General features: G+C 45.1%; 1 protein-coding gene across 2 annotated transcripts in view; it reads left to right on the forward strand.

Moving 5' to 3' along the window:
- The first annotated feature begins 11,276 nt into the window (after positions 1 to 11,276).
- sema3f (semaphorin 3F) overlaps positions 11,277 to 14,681 on the forward strand; it is a 213,449-nt gene continuing 210,044 nt past the window's right edge. Inside the window, exon 1 of one of the 2 annotated variants that reach the window (XM_033037079.1) lies at positions 11,277 to 11,809. The gene's annotated coding sequence lies outside the window, so the exon portion shown is untranslated. Of the gene's footprint in view, positions 11,810 to 12,510; positions 12,626 to 14,681 lie in introns of those variants that run through there. The other variant, XM_033037080.1, reaches the window with a different exon arrangement.

Genomic DNA, 14,681 nt, shown 5'->3' on the forward strand with positions numbered 1-14,681 from the left:
AAGATGGCTGCCGTGAAGAGAGAGTGGACGCTGGCACGATTTGGTTGCCACTGCTCTCTCTTCACACTGTGTTTTTGATTTTCTGTTTTTGGATTGAATTCTGTTTTTAATTTGTGTCATTGTGATGTCTTTAATTACTTGTTTTACTCCAATTATATGTTTTTATTCCGATTACTATGTAAGGTGTCCTTGAGATGTATGAAAGGCGCCCATTAAATAAAATTTATTATTATTAATTAACCTACAAACCTGCCGCCTTTGGAGTGTGGGAGGAACCCGGAACACCCGGAGAAAACCCACACGGTCACAGGGAGAATGTAGGCAAACACCGTACAGACAGAACCTGTAGTCTGGATCGAACCGAGGTCTCTGGCGCTGTAAGACAGCAACTCTACCGCTGAGCCACTGTGCTCCTTCAGCATTGAGCAGAAGTACCAAGTGACATTTATATTGGAAAGAGTGCGGTCAAGGAAAGAGTGTTCACGTCGCGGCCCTGTTTCCACCAATCTTTCCACCACCACGCACAAGAAGCGACAGGACAGACACCATTGTATGCAGATGCTGAGAAGTGTGTTCAGCTCTGGCTCAACAACTAATCTTGTGTGTGGACTCGATAAGAAAAAGAATTGGAAAGAGTAAGGTTGCAATGGATGTTTTTTGTACCTTGTTTTATTCATAGGATGGGGGTGAGATTGTGTATTTTTTTCTCCTGGGTTAAGGTTCGGTTGACGGTGTCGCTACACAGGCTCACTGTGCCATTATTTAATGAGGAGAGAGTTGCTTGTCCAGACACTGGAGACATCCCTTGGCTGTGTACCAAGCTGAGCAGCTGTCTGCAAAAGTTGGCATGCTCCAGGAGCACTCCGGTTCTATGAAGAGGGGAGGGGAGCTTTGTTTGAGAGTACAACTCATGCTGAGGCAAATATTTTATTCTTATGCTTCAAGGTCCTTCGCTGCGGGCTTAACAAGAGATGAAATAGGAGCAGGAACTGGCAATTCAACCCTCTGAACCTTCTCCGCCAATCATTAGAATCGTGGCTGATCTTTCACCACAGCGTTTTTGCTCCTCTGTTATCTGTAAGCCTGGATTCCCTTCATAGAGTCATGGTCATAGAGTGATACAGTGTGGAAACGGGCCATTCAGCCCAGCTTGCCCACACCAACCAACATGTCCCATCTACACCAGTCCCACCTGCCCATATCCCTCTAAACCTAATGTGTGTAGGAGGGAACTGCAGATGCTGGTTTAAATCGAAGATAGACACAAAATGCTGGAGTAACTCAGCGGGACAGCCAGCATCTCTGGAGAGAAGAAATGGGTGACGTTTCAGGTCGAGACCCTTCTTCAAATTGAAGAAGGGTCTTGACCCGAAACGTCACCCATTCCTTCTCTCCGGAGATGCTGCCTGTCCCGCCGAGTTACACCAGCATTTTGTGTCTATTCCCTCTAAACCTATCCTATCTATGTTCATCTATAAATAATTCTTAAACGTTGCGATAGTTCCTGCCTCAACTACCCCCTCAGGCAGCTCATTCCATACACCCACCACCCTTTGTGTAATAAAAGTTGCCCCTCAGGTTCCTATTAAATCTTTCCCTCCTCACCTTAAACCTATGTACTCTCGTTCTCGATTCCCCTACTTTGAGTTAAAGACTCTGTGCATTTACCCTATCTATTCTGTGCATAGATAACTTTGTGCATTTACCCAATCTATTCCTCTCATGATCTTGTACGCCTATATAAGATCACCCCTCATTCTCTCTGTGCTCCAAAGAAGAGTCCAAGCCCGCGCGACCTCTCCCTATTGCTCAGGCGATCGAGTCTTGGCAACATCCTCATAAATCTTTACTGCACCCTAACCGATCTAATAACATCTTGTCCATTTGAGCAACAAACTTTCCCACTTATCTTCCAAGCTGCAGATGTGCGTCACACTCCATGCCAGGATACCCTCTTGGTGACACGGAGGCGCAGTGGTAGAGTTGCTGCCTTACGGGGCCAGAGATCCTGACCTTGGTTGCTCCCTGTACGGAGCTACCTGTTCTCCCCGTGACCACATGGGTTTGTTCCGGGTGCTCTGGTTTCCTCCCACACTCTGTAGACATATACGCTTACAGGCAAATTGGCTTGGTAAAAATTGTCCCTAGTGCAGGCTAGTGTTAGTGTATGGGGATCGCTGGTCGGCATGGACTTGGTGGGCCAAAGGGCCTGTTTCCATGCTGTATCTCTAATTTGAACTAAAAGAAACAAAGAATTGCCGATGCACACAAGAATGCGGAGAACTATATTCTGCATTCTGCATCTTCCCCTTTGCTCTATTTATTGTACTTGAGTTTGACGATTGTATTCATGTATAGGACTGAATTTGGATTTCTCCACAGGAAGTATGAACGTACTCAATGACACGTGTTATGCTGAATCAAGCAAGATTTGATGTGATGCTTCTATTCCCCTCATGATTTTGTACACTTCTACACGATCATGTACACCTCTACAAGATTAGATCAATAGATAGAACAAAGAGAAGGATAATGCAGAATATCATTCTCCACACTGTAGCGTATCAGGTCCATAGACACAGTCCAATGTCCACGATAATGTAGGTGAATTGGACAGTATCTAGCTTATGGAATGGCCGTCAGAAGTGTTATAGCAGAGGGAAAGAAATTGTTCCTGAATCTGGTGGTGTGTACTTTCTGTACCTTCTGGATGGGAGCAGGGAGATGGACAAATGACTGAGGTGGGACAAGTCTTTGATTATGTTGGCTGTTGTTTTGAGGCAATGTAATGTGTGGATGGAGTCAATGGCGGGAAATCTGGTCTATATGATGAGCTGGGCTACATCTACAACTCTCTGCAGCCTCTTGTGGTCTCGGACAGAGATGTTCCCCAAACCAAACTGTGATGCAATCTGGCAGTGCGCTTTCCAGGGACGGTGCTTTTCTGGGCGAAACCACTTCATTTTGTTATCCACGGTACAACACCAAACCTCTACGCCTCACCGAAAGCCCACGGTGACACGTTGGCAACACCCCATCTTTGACCCACACCCTCTTTGACTGAGAGTGGAATTCTACCATGGATGAATGAAGTCGCCACGACATTCCTGAAAAAACAAGGAGCACAACGCACTGAAATCCCCATGAGACACAAAATAAAGGGACTCTCTTCTGACTTCAATGTTTTGATTGCAGCATCTGATGGACATATTCCAATGGTCAAAATATTTTTACAGTCACTCTTCCTTGCTCCATCATTTTTTGCAGCCTTTTTATTTCAGACACATCAGTGAAATAGCTGCAATTTCAGTCCCACTGATCATCCTGCAACTACAGTTGTGTGGGACCATTCAGAAGGAGTTTACACTGGGGCAATGGGATGTGCTGGGAGACTCACTCATTGAAGATCTCATTGTTCACCCCCATTGCCTCAGTAATCTCCTTCAACCCCGTGGTTTTGTCTCAGCTTGTCCGTAAGAGCCATGATAATTTAATTTCATTTAGTTTAGTTTAGTTTAGTTTAGAGATACAGCATGGAAACAGGCCCTTCGGCCCAATAAGTCCATGCCGACCAGCGATCACCCATACACTAACACTATCCTACACACTAGAGACAATTTACAGAAGCCCATTAATCTACAAACCTGAAAATAGACACGAAAAGCTGGAGTAACTCAGCGGGTCAGACAGCATATCTGGAGAAAAGGAATAGGTGATGTTTCAGGTCAAGACCCTTTTTCAGAACCATCACCTATTCCTTTTCTCCAGAGATGCTGTCTGATCTGGTGAGTTACTCCAGCTCTTTGTGTCTATCTTCGGTTTAAACCAGCATCTGGAGTTCTTTCTTACACATTTAACTCTCAAACCTGCACGTCTTTGGAATGTGAGTGGAAACCGGAACACCCGGAGAAAACCCACGCGGTCACAGGGAGAATGGACAAACTTCACCCAGATAGCCCGTACTCCAGGATGCTGCCTGACCCATTGAGTTACTCCAGCATTTTGTATTATTCCTTTCATTTGAATTGCATTTGTATTCAAAGATTGTGACCTCTGTCTGTCCGGGGGTGAGTGGGAAAAGATGATGAAATGGATGCTTGAAAGTCCGTGAGAAAGAAGGTGAGTCAGAGGTAAAGACAGTTTAAAAGGAGCGCCAAAAGCCAGCCCTAGGCCCAGTCCTTATGTGGAGCTCGGAGAAGCAGCAAGCAGAGGCAGAGAGAGTCTTGAAAGTCCGTGAGAAAGAAGGTGCGTCACAAGGAAAGACAGTTTAAAACTGAGGAATTTAATTTGCAAATTGGTAAATTGGCGAATTAGGCAATTAGGCACCTGCAGACAGATGGAGTTAAAGGGGAAGTGAGTATATGAAAAGTTACAAAAGAATCCCGAATTAATGGGAAGGAAAGCTCAAGAAGGGATAAGAGAGTAAGGTCAGGGCCAATAGTGACCGGTGTGAGAGGGGAGGTGAATACCGAAGTTAAAGTGTTGTATACAAATGCGCAAAGTATAAGAAATAAAGTGGACGAGCTTGAGATTCAGTTAGAAATAGGCAAGTCTGATGTTGTGGGAATTACAGAGACATGGTTGCAAGAGGACCAGGGCTGGGAACTGAATATTCAAGGGTATACGTCCTATCGAAAAGACAGACAGGTGGGCAGAGGGAGTGAGGTAGCTCTGTTGGTGAGGAATGAAATTCAGTCCCTTGCGAGGGGTGACATAGTATCAGGAGATGTAGAGTCAGTATGGATAGAACTGAGGAATTGCAAGGGTAAAAAGACCCTAATGGGAGTTATCTACAGGCCCCCAAACAGTAGCCTGGATATAGGGTGCAAGTTGAATCAGGAATTAAAATTGGCATGTCGCAAAGGTAATGCTACGGTTGTTATGGGAGATTTCAACATGCAGGTAGACTGGGAAAATCAAGTTGGTACTGGACCCCAAGAAAGGAAGTTTGTGGAGTGCCTCCGTGATGGATTCTTAGAGCAACTTGTACTGGAGCTTACCAGGGAGAAGGCAATTCTGGATTTAGTGTTGTGTAATTAACCAGATTTGATTGGGGAACTCGAGGTAAAGGAGCCATTAGGAGGAAGTGACCATAATATGATAAGTTTTATTCTACAATTTGAGAGGGAGATAGGAAAATCGGAAGTATCAATATTACAGTTGAACAAAGGGGATTATGGAGCCATGAGGGAGGAGCTGGCCAAAGTTGACTGGAAAGATACCCTAGCAGGGATGACAGTGGAACAACAATGGCAGGTATTTCTGGGAATAATACAGAAGGCGCAGGATCAGTTCATTCCATAGAGGAAGAAAGATTCCAAGGGGAGTAAGGGGTGACCGTGGCTGGCAAGGGAAGTCAGGGACAGCATAAAAATAAAAGAGAACAGGTATAACATTGCAAAGATGAGCGGGATGCCGGAGGATTGGGAAACTTTTAAAGAGAAACAGAAGATAACTAAAAAGGCAATACAGGGAGAAAAGATGAGGTATGAAGGTAAGCTAGCCAAGAATATAAAGGAGGATAGTAAATGCTTCTTTTGGTATGTGATGGGGAAAAAATTAATTAAGACCAATGTTGCACCCTTGAAGACTGAAACGGGTGAGTTTATTATGGGGAACAAGGAAATGGCAGACGAGTTGAACACGTACTTTGGATCCTAATTAGGTACTTTGAACAGGTAGTTAGGATTCACTAAGGAAGACACAAACAATCTCCCTGATGTACTAGTGGCCAGAGGATCTAGGGTGACGGGGGAACTGAAGGAAATTCACATTAGACAGGAAATGGTGTTGGGTAGACTAATGGGACTGGAGGCTGATAAATCCCCAGGGCCTGATGGTCTGCATCCCAGGTACTTAAGGAAGTGGCTCTCGAAATCGTGGACGCATTGGTGATCATTTTTCCACTGTTCTATAGATTCAGGATCAGTTCCTGTGGATTGGATGGTAGCTAATGTTATCCCACTTTTTAAGAAAGGTAGGAGAGAGAAAACAGGGAAATGTCGACCAGTTAGCCTGACATCGGTGGTGGGTCAGATGCTGGAGTCAATTATAAATGATGAAATAGCAGCACATTTGGTTATGTGCAAATGACGAATAAAACTGATATTGATATTGATTGAGGATGCAGGGTGACTTGGACAGGTTGGGTGAGCGGGCAGATGCATGGCAGATGCAGTTTTATGTGGATAAATGTGAGATTATCCACTTTGCTGGCAAAATCAGGAAGGCAGATTATTATCTGAATGGTGTCAGGTTGGGAAAAGGGGAAGTACAACAAAATTTGGGAGTCCTTGTTCATCAGTCTCTGAATAAACATGCAGGTACAGCAGGCAATGAAGAAAGCAAATGACATGTTGGCCTTCATAACAAGAGGTGTTGAGTATAGGAGTAAAAAAGAGGTCCTTCTGGAGTTGTACAGGGCCCTAGTGAGATCACACCTGGAGTATTGTGTGCAGTTTTGGTCTCCAAATTTGAGCAAGTACATTCTTGCTATTGGGGGAGTGCAGCGTAGGTTCACGAGGTTAATTCCTGGGATGGCGGGACTGTCATATGTTGATAGAATGGAGCGGCTGGGCTTGTATACTCTGGAATTTAGAAGGATGAGAGGTTATCTTGTTGAAACCCCTATAAGATTATTAAGGATTTGGACACGCTAGACGCAGGAAATGTTCCCGATGTTGGGGGAGTCCAGAACCAGAGGCCACAGTTTAAGAATAAGGGCTACGCCATTTAGAACGGAGATGAGGAAAAACTTTTTCACACAGAGGGTTGTGAATCTGTGGAATTCTCTGCCTCAGAAGGCAGTGAAGGCCAATTATCTGTATGCTTTCAAGAGAGAGTTGGATAGAGCTCTTAAAGATAGCAAAGTCAAGGGATATGGGGAAAAGTCAGGAACACGGTACTGAGGCTGGATGATCAGCCACGATAACAGTGAATGGCGGTGCTGCCATGAAGGGCCGAATGGCCTACTCCTTCACCTATTGTCTATTGAAACGGCAACAATGACAGTACTGGATCGTGAGATTCAATTATTGATACATGGTTAAAAGGATTGATTAAATGTGAGATGGAAGAGATTTAAGAGGGACCTCCTGCGCAAAAATTTCACTCGCAGAAGTAGTCCATATCTGGAATGACCTGCAGAGGAAGTGGATACAAATAAGACATTTACGAGACATTTGGGCAGATGTCTGGATAGGAAGGGTCTAGAGGGCTATGGACCAAGGCTTCTATGCCAATTTGGTCGGCATGGCTTACTTCCATGCTGTAAACCTTTATGACACTAAGATATGGGAGGGCTGGTATTAAATTTGAAATTCCATTTTCTTTTTGGCCTGTTTTAGAGAGGATAAACAAAATAAAACAGAATTAAAACAAAAATGCTGCAAACGCTCCGCTGATCAGGCAGCATTCATAGAAAGAATACTGATGAAGAGCCTTCTACCTGAAATGTAAACTCTGTTTCTCTTCCCCTCGATGCTGCCTGACCTGTTGAGTACTTTTAGCATTTTCTGCCTTTATCTCAGGTTTCCTGCATCTGCAGTTTTGTGACTTTTGTTGAGTGGACAATGCACTGGGAGCGGAACAATGAAATGTTTATTCATAACTTTATACGCCAAAGGAGCAGAAGTGGGCCATTCGGCCCATTGAGTCCACCCTGCTGTTTAATCACAGCTCATCTATCATTCCCTCGCAACCCCATTCTCCTGCCTTCTCCCAATAACCTTTGATACCCTTACTAATCAAGAACCTGTTAACTCTGCCTCAAAAATATCTATGACGGCCTCCACTGCCATCTGTAGCAATAAATTCCACAGATTCACCACCCTTTGACTAAACAAATTCCTCCTCATCTCTTTTCTAAAAGTACGTCCTTTTATTCTAAGGCTATGCCCTCTGGTCCTAGACTCTCCCACTAGTGAAAACTCCACTCCACTCTAGCCAGGCTTTTCAATGTTCGGTAAGTTAATTGAGGAACCCCTCATCCTTCTAAACTCCTGTGAGTGCAGGCCCAGTGTTGTCAAACGCACATTGTATGTTAAACCAGTCATCTGCGGACTGAAACTTTACAGTCTCATTAATGCAACTAAACTCCAACCATCAGACGGCCAGCCTCAACCAAATCCCTTCAAGTTAACCCTCCACTGCACCACTATGGCCATCACAAATCACAGCTCTTTTATGAATGTTGAGTCATCCAGCCTAATAGTTCATGCCTGGGCATTCATTTTTGTCATAATGCAATCCGATACACCTTACACTCTCCTTCTGTATTGAAGGTATTGTATAAATTAAAAGTGCCTCCTTTTAAATGGAAAAATATCACCACTCCTGCCCACCGCCCTGAATCGTGACACACCATCAGCTTGTCCACACCTTCAACTACTTTTAAACGTAACTGGAAAGGCCGCAGAGAAGATTTATGTCGATGTTGCCAGGATTAGAGGTTCCTGTGTTATAGGGAGAGGTTGGGAAGACTAGGACATTATTCCTGGGAGCTCAGGAGGCTTAGGGGTAATCTTATAGAGGTGCATAAGATCATGAGGGGAATAGACGGAGTGAATGAACTTTACCAAAGGCAGGGGAATCAAGAACCAGGGAACACAAGTTTAAGGTGAGGGGGACTAAATGTAATAGGAAGCTAAGGGTCAACGTTCACTCAGAGGGTGGTCTGTATATGGAGCTGCCTGAGGAGGTAATGGAGGAAGGTACTATTAACAAGTTTGGAGGGATATAGGCCTATCACGGCAAATGGGTCCAGCTTTGAGGAGGCCTCTTGGTAGGCACGAATGAGTTGGGCAGAAGGGCATCCTTTTGTGCTGCATGTTTCTATGACTATGATTATAACTGCATGCTCAATATTGCAAATATTCTCCTCTCTGATCTGTGAAGTTCCCTGTTGGTGCTTGTCTGTAAAGGTCTGGTCTTGACTGATCTTAGAAGCTAGGCAGGCTCAGGTTTGTCCAATACACTGTACTTGGATGGGAACTCACTGCTGAATCGGAGGCCTGAAGGTTTTATCTTCAATCGTAGACCTGAAGGTTTTAATTTGCCTGGAAGTTACTTATGCAAAATACTTTGCAGAGTCCAAATGCACAAATGATTATAGAATCCTCAGGGATGAGTTTGAATTTTGACTTGGAAACAAAGGTCCAAGGTCTCTCACCATCCCTCCTCCACCCTAGTCATCGTTACCAGTTTAAACGTCGTCCTGTTGAGTTTCATTGTCTGTATAACTCGTTATCACCCACCTCACAGCCAACAATGGACTATTGTGAGCTCCACCTTTCCTTGATCGTTGTTGCTTTTTGCATATCCTTCATTCATTTGTTCTATAACGCTCGTTTCCCTTTTCCCTGACTCTCAGTCTGAAGAAGGGTCTCGACCCGAAACGTCACCTATTCCTTTTCTCCAGAGATGCTGCCTGACCTGCTGAGCTACCCCAGCTCTTTTATGTCTATCTTTGGTGCAATCTGCAGTTCCTTCCAACACACAAAGGGACCTGGTTACTGTGCAATACACTTTACCATAGAAGGTAACTTTCTGTAGAAAAATATACTTGTGGAGAGAAATGGCTCAACATCAATTGTGAACGCTGCATTCACTAACCAGGCTAGTTAAAAAGTACATTTCTCAGGTAGTTTTGAACTATTTTTCTTGCTTCTACAGCTGTGTTTTACACTGTTCAGTTGTTCCTTGTCTGTTTGAGCTGCAGTATAAAGGGTTGACTGCACAGTGAGTGCCTGCTGTTTGCCTTCTGTGACCTTTACTAAAATCACATTTCGGAGACGTAAATTCGACAATTTTGGTCGTGCCACATAACATAGTTACTCCTGCCTTCCTGTACATTGGGGGAACGCATGGCCTTGCCTTGTTTAATCTAACTCCTTCACAAGGTCAGGGCAACCAATTGCTCCCAGCCAGTTACCTCTAACCATTTATTAAAACTGTTTAGTCAAAAAACAAAAAGAGAGATTGCCCTTGGCTTTAGAGTTTAGATTTAATCATGGGGAAAAAAGGCATCTCCAATGCTCCTCATTTAAGGTTTCCTGAGTATAAGGATAAAAACACGGTGTTTTATGCATCCATCTTTCCTCCACTGTTATGGTGAGATGTTCTGTTTGAAGGAGGAGCCCAGTCACTGGAAAAGGCATTTTGACTGAAAAAGCCGACATGGGCAAGGTTAAAGATAGACACAAAGTGCTGGAGTAACTCAAAGAGTCAGGCAGCATCTCTGGAGGAAAAGGACAGGTGACGCTTCGGGTTGGCACCCTTTTTTCAGAAGGTTAACTCTGATCTCCGAAGGTTTGCATTTTTGCGTGACCTTGAATTGTGATTAGTCAAGGGTCACGGGGGTGGTGCCTGTCTTTCTTTAGTTTAGTTTAGATATACAGCGCGGAAACAGGCCCTTCGGCCCACCGGGTCTGTGCCGACCAGCGATCCCCGCACACTAACTCTATCCTACACACACTAGGGACAATTTACAATTTTTACCAAAGCCAATTAACCTACAAACCTGTACATCTTTGGAGTGTGGGAGGAAACTAGAGCACCCGGAGAAAACCCATGCAGCCACAGGGAGAACGTACACACAGCACCCACGGTCAGGATTGAACCCGGGTCCCTGGCGCTGTACGGTAGCAACTCTACCGTAGAAATTTTGTTTTGTTGATGGCTGAGTGACAAAGCTGCTTAAAATTCCTTAAAATTTAAAAAAAAAACGTGATCCTTGTGGCATCCACAGATGCTGTCTGACCCTCTGAATTACTCCAGCAATTTTTTGTCTATCTTCGGTGTAAACCAGCATCTGCAGTTCCTTCGTACACAAGTAGAGCGCGGACTGGACTTTGAAAATGACGCCAAAATACGGCTCCCCTTGCATGCGGGGTCAGTGGATATTTCTGTACACTTGCTAATCGGGAATGTGCTTGGGAATGGCAACACTCTACCGGGTTGTTTGTAAGAAAATAATTTGACTGTGCGTTTGCACTTCACGCATATCACAAAAAATTGACCCAATTACCATTGATCCTGAGCCTGCGTTAGTTGGTAGACTGGCACGGTTAGGGAAGACGGTAGTGGGTGTCTCGTCCTGCGGTGGAGAAAAGGTTAATGGTATTGCTTGCTGGAACTCTCTCTGTTCCTCTCTGTCTCTGCCTTGAGTTAACATTCCCGTGAGTTCACCCTTCCGCAGCTAGAGAAAGGAGAGCGCAGATACCACAAGCCACCCGGAGGCGGCACCAGTGCGCCTTTTCTTTCCCCACACTCACACACACTCACACATACACTCTCACAACTTTGTTGTGGAGGTTGCATTATGCAAACGTCTGTGGTTTCCCAGCCACCTGATATGTTCTTCAGTGCGGCTCAGAGACTTGACTCAGAAGCAGTGAGTGAATGAGTGAGAGAGAGAGAGGGGGAAGAGAGAGAGAGGAACTTCCCCTTTTTCAAAGTCAAGGTTTTAGCCACTTATCACTGGCAAACCAGAGAAACCTTGTCGACAAGCAGAAGGCAGAAGGCTTGTGCTGCGGCTCATGCTGAACATCTATCTACCTGCGAGAGGTGGTGGCAGTCTGTTGTTCCTTCATCCACAGGCTTATCACTTTGGATGAACTGAAGCTGAGCGTTGCGTGCCACGGAGATATACTTGTGACGCTTCCTTTCTGTGGCTTCTGCCACTGAGAAATGTTATCCCATTTTATCTTTCGCTGTGTATTTTGCTGGTAGAAGGCATTCTTCAGCGCGTCGCCTTTGCAAAGTTAGTCTCTCAGGGCTCTCCTTGACAAGCAGCTGTGGTCACTGAAAGGTAACTCACTCCAAGCTTTCTATGTGTGTGTGTGTGAGAGAGTGTGAGTGTACCTATGCATATAAATCTATATATGTTTTGTGTGTATGTGAGAATGTGTATATCCATGTCAATCTACACGTAGTTCTCTTGTGTGTTAGTGTATATATGCATGTAATTCTATGTACATTCTCGTGTGTGTTAGTGTGCACATGCATATAAATCTACACGTTTGTTTGTGTATGTATGTCAGTGCGCTTATGCAAGTAAATCTACGTGTTGTGTGTGTGTATGTCAGTGTGCATATGCGTGTATATCTACATATGTTTTGTGTGTGTCAGTGTGCACATGCCTGTAAATTTGTGTGTGGATGTGCAGGTGTGTGCACGCCTGTATGTGAATGAGTGTGCAAATGCCGGTGAATCTACATGTGTTTCTGTGTGTATGTGGGTGTGTGTACCTGAGTGTGTGCGTGTGCATGTGAGTGTGAACGTCTCTGTATGAGTGTATGAATGAGTGAGTGTGACTATGTGTATGTGTGAGTGTGCATATGCCTGTAAATCTACATGTGTTTCTGTGCATATGTGTGTGTACATGAGTGTGTATATGCATGTGAGTGTGGACGTCCCTGTATGAGCGTATGTGTGCATCTGAATGAGTGAGAGTGAGAGTGTTTGTGAGTGTGTTGAAACACAATGTTGCCGCTGAAACAAAGTAAAGGCTCTCGGTGTGGTGGTGGTGTTGGTGTTGGTGGGTGAGCGAAATCAACACAAGAGGGGATGGTTATTTGTTCTTCAAAGTCTACATGTAAATTCTGTGACTGGTGTATTGGCAGAGGTCGGTTTTATTTTCTATTTCTGGCCGACTCCGTGTGCATGCACATTGTTACTCTGCAAACGCACTGTTTTAGCAGCCCGGCGTTGCGTTGCTGGGGGCTGCAGAGACCGACCGGGTGAATGCTTGAAGAGAGTTGAACATATTGGGGTGAACACAAAATTGACCCGGACTATTGCCCGTTCTGTGCAAAGGTTTTTGGTGTGAATATCAACCCTGTGTACCTGGCAGTTTTGTTTTGCACACAACTAGATTATTTGCCAGGTGAGGGGTGAGGGGGGGAGGGGGTGGGGTGCGGCGTTGCTGTTCTTCATACCTCGCATTGCAGTTTCGTTTTCTTTATTCCATCTTTCTCCAGTGGCGTGTGCGCTTAAGCTGGGTGGGGTAGAAGAGGGTTTGTGTTTGCTTTGCAGAATCCCTCCTGTCCGTTTGCTTTCTCGTCGAGGGGCGGAGAGCGCACAGTCACAGTGCGATGCCCTTTGCATGTCATGACACGATGGGGTGTAGATGCCCGGCAGGGGGTAACGATGGGGTAAAGATCCCCGTGTGCTCGTGTGTCTCCGACGCTTGCAATGGTCCACTCACTCCCGACTCCCGCTACCAGATCAACGTTTTGTTAAATCTTGGGGATAAAATTGGGGAAAATAAAAACTCAGTGAACAATTCTTATCAAACGAGAATTTCGTGTTTAAAGGCATTTAGGGATTAATAACACTACATTAAAGGTACAATACTGTGCATGGATAGGACAGGTTTAGACGGATGCGGGCCAAACGCAGGCAGGTGGGACTAGTGTAGATGGGACATGTTGGCTGGCGTGTGCAAGTTGGGCCGAACGGCCTGTTTCCACGCTGTAAGACTATGACTCTATGCTGACTGTTAAAATTATATTTTATTGCCTATTTGTTTGAAATTAATATTTATCAAAACCTACCAAACCCGACCTTTTTTTTCAACAGGATAATCCAATCATTAATAATTATTTTATTAAATATACACATCTTAATGTGGCGCAGTGGTAGAGCTGCTGGAGACCCGGGTTTGATCCAAACCTCGGGTGCTGGCTGTGTGGAGTTTGCATGTTCTCGCCTGTGACCGAGTGGGTTTTCTCCGGGCGCTCCGGTTTCCTACCGCTGCTCATCCCAAAGCCGTGCGGGTTTGTAGGTTAATTGGCTTCCGTAAATTGTCCCTCACGTGTAGGATAGAACTAGTGTCTGCGGGTGATTGCTGGTCGGCACGGACTCGGTGGGCCGAAGGGCCTGTTTCTTTGCTGTACCTCTAAACTAAGTTCAAATGTGGAGTGGGTGTCGTTTCTGAAGAAGGGTCTCGACCCGAAATGTCACCCATTCCTTCTCTCCAGAGAGATGCTGCCTGCCCCGCTGAGATACTCCAGCATTTTGTGTTACATCTTGGCTGTGTAAACCAGCATCTGCAGTTCCTTCCTACACATAAACTCAATTGTGTATCTGGTAATAAGAGCGTGTATGAAAAACTACAGAGCGCCGAATGCCCTGCTTGTTCATTCGGACAGAGCTTGGACTTGAGTCTGTAATTTGGAGCAACTAAGACTGACCCCAGGCTGACTTTGTTCGGGATTAAACCCCTCTGTAGGTCCAAGAGTGCGCGCAACTTTCGCGGTTGCTTTTCCTTCACTTATCCGCAAAGAAACTTGGACGCTGGAATCTGCACGCAGTCCAGAATTAAACCGCTAAAGATCCATTTGGGATTTCCACCCTGACATCCCGATTTTAGAGTCAATTTGTGCCACTGCCAGAACACTGAGTCCCCGTTGTCAAATTGGGACTGACTGTTATATTTGAAAACGGATGCCGGCTTGGCTGTCGTGTAGACTTGTACAGCCGGCGTATTGCCATGCCGGCTGTGCGGTTAGTGAGTGTGTGTTACTATGAGGTAACGTGCACAAACGCACTCTTAGTGCCAGTGCATTGAGCGAGTGCATCTGTCTGAGTGTGAGCCATTGTGTATGTGTGTGAGAAACTATGAGTGTGTGTCACTGTATTGTGTCAGTGCATGGGTGTGTATAAAAGGTGTGTGTGAA

The sequence above is a fragment of the Amblyraja radiata genome, chromosome 18, assembly GCF_010909765.2.
Source record: "Amblyraja radiata isolate CabotCenter1 chromosome 18, sAmbRad1.1.pri, whole genome shotgun sequence".
NCBI lineage: Eukaryota > Metazoa > Chordata > Chondrichthyes > Rajiformes > Rajidae > Amblyraja > Amblyraja radiata.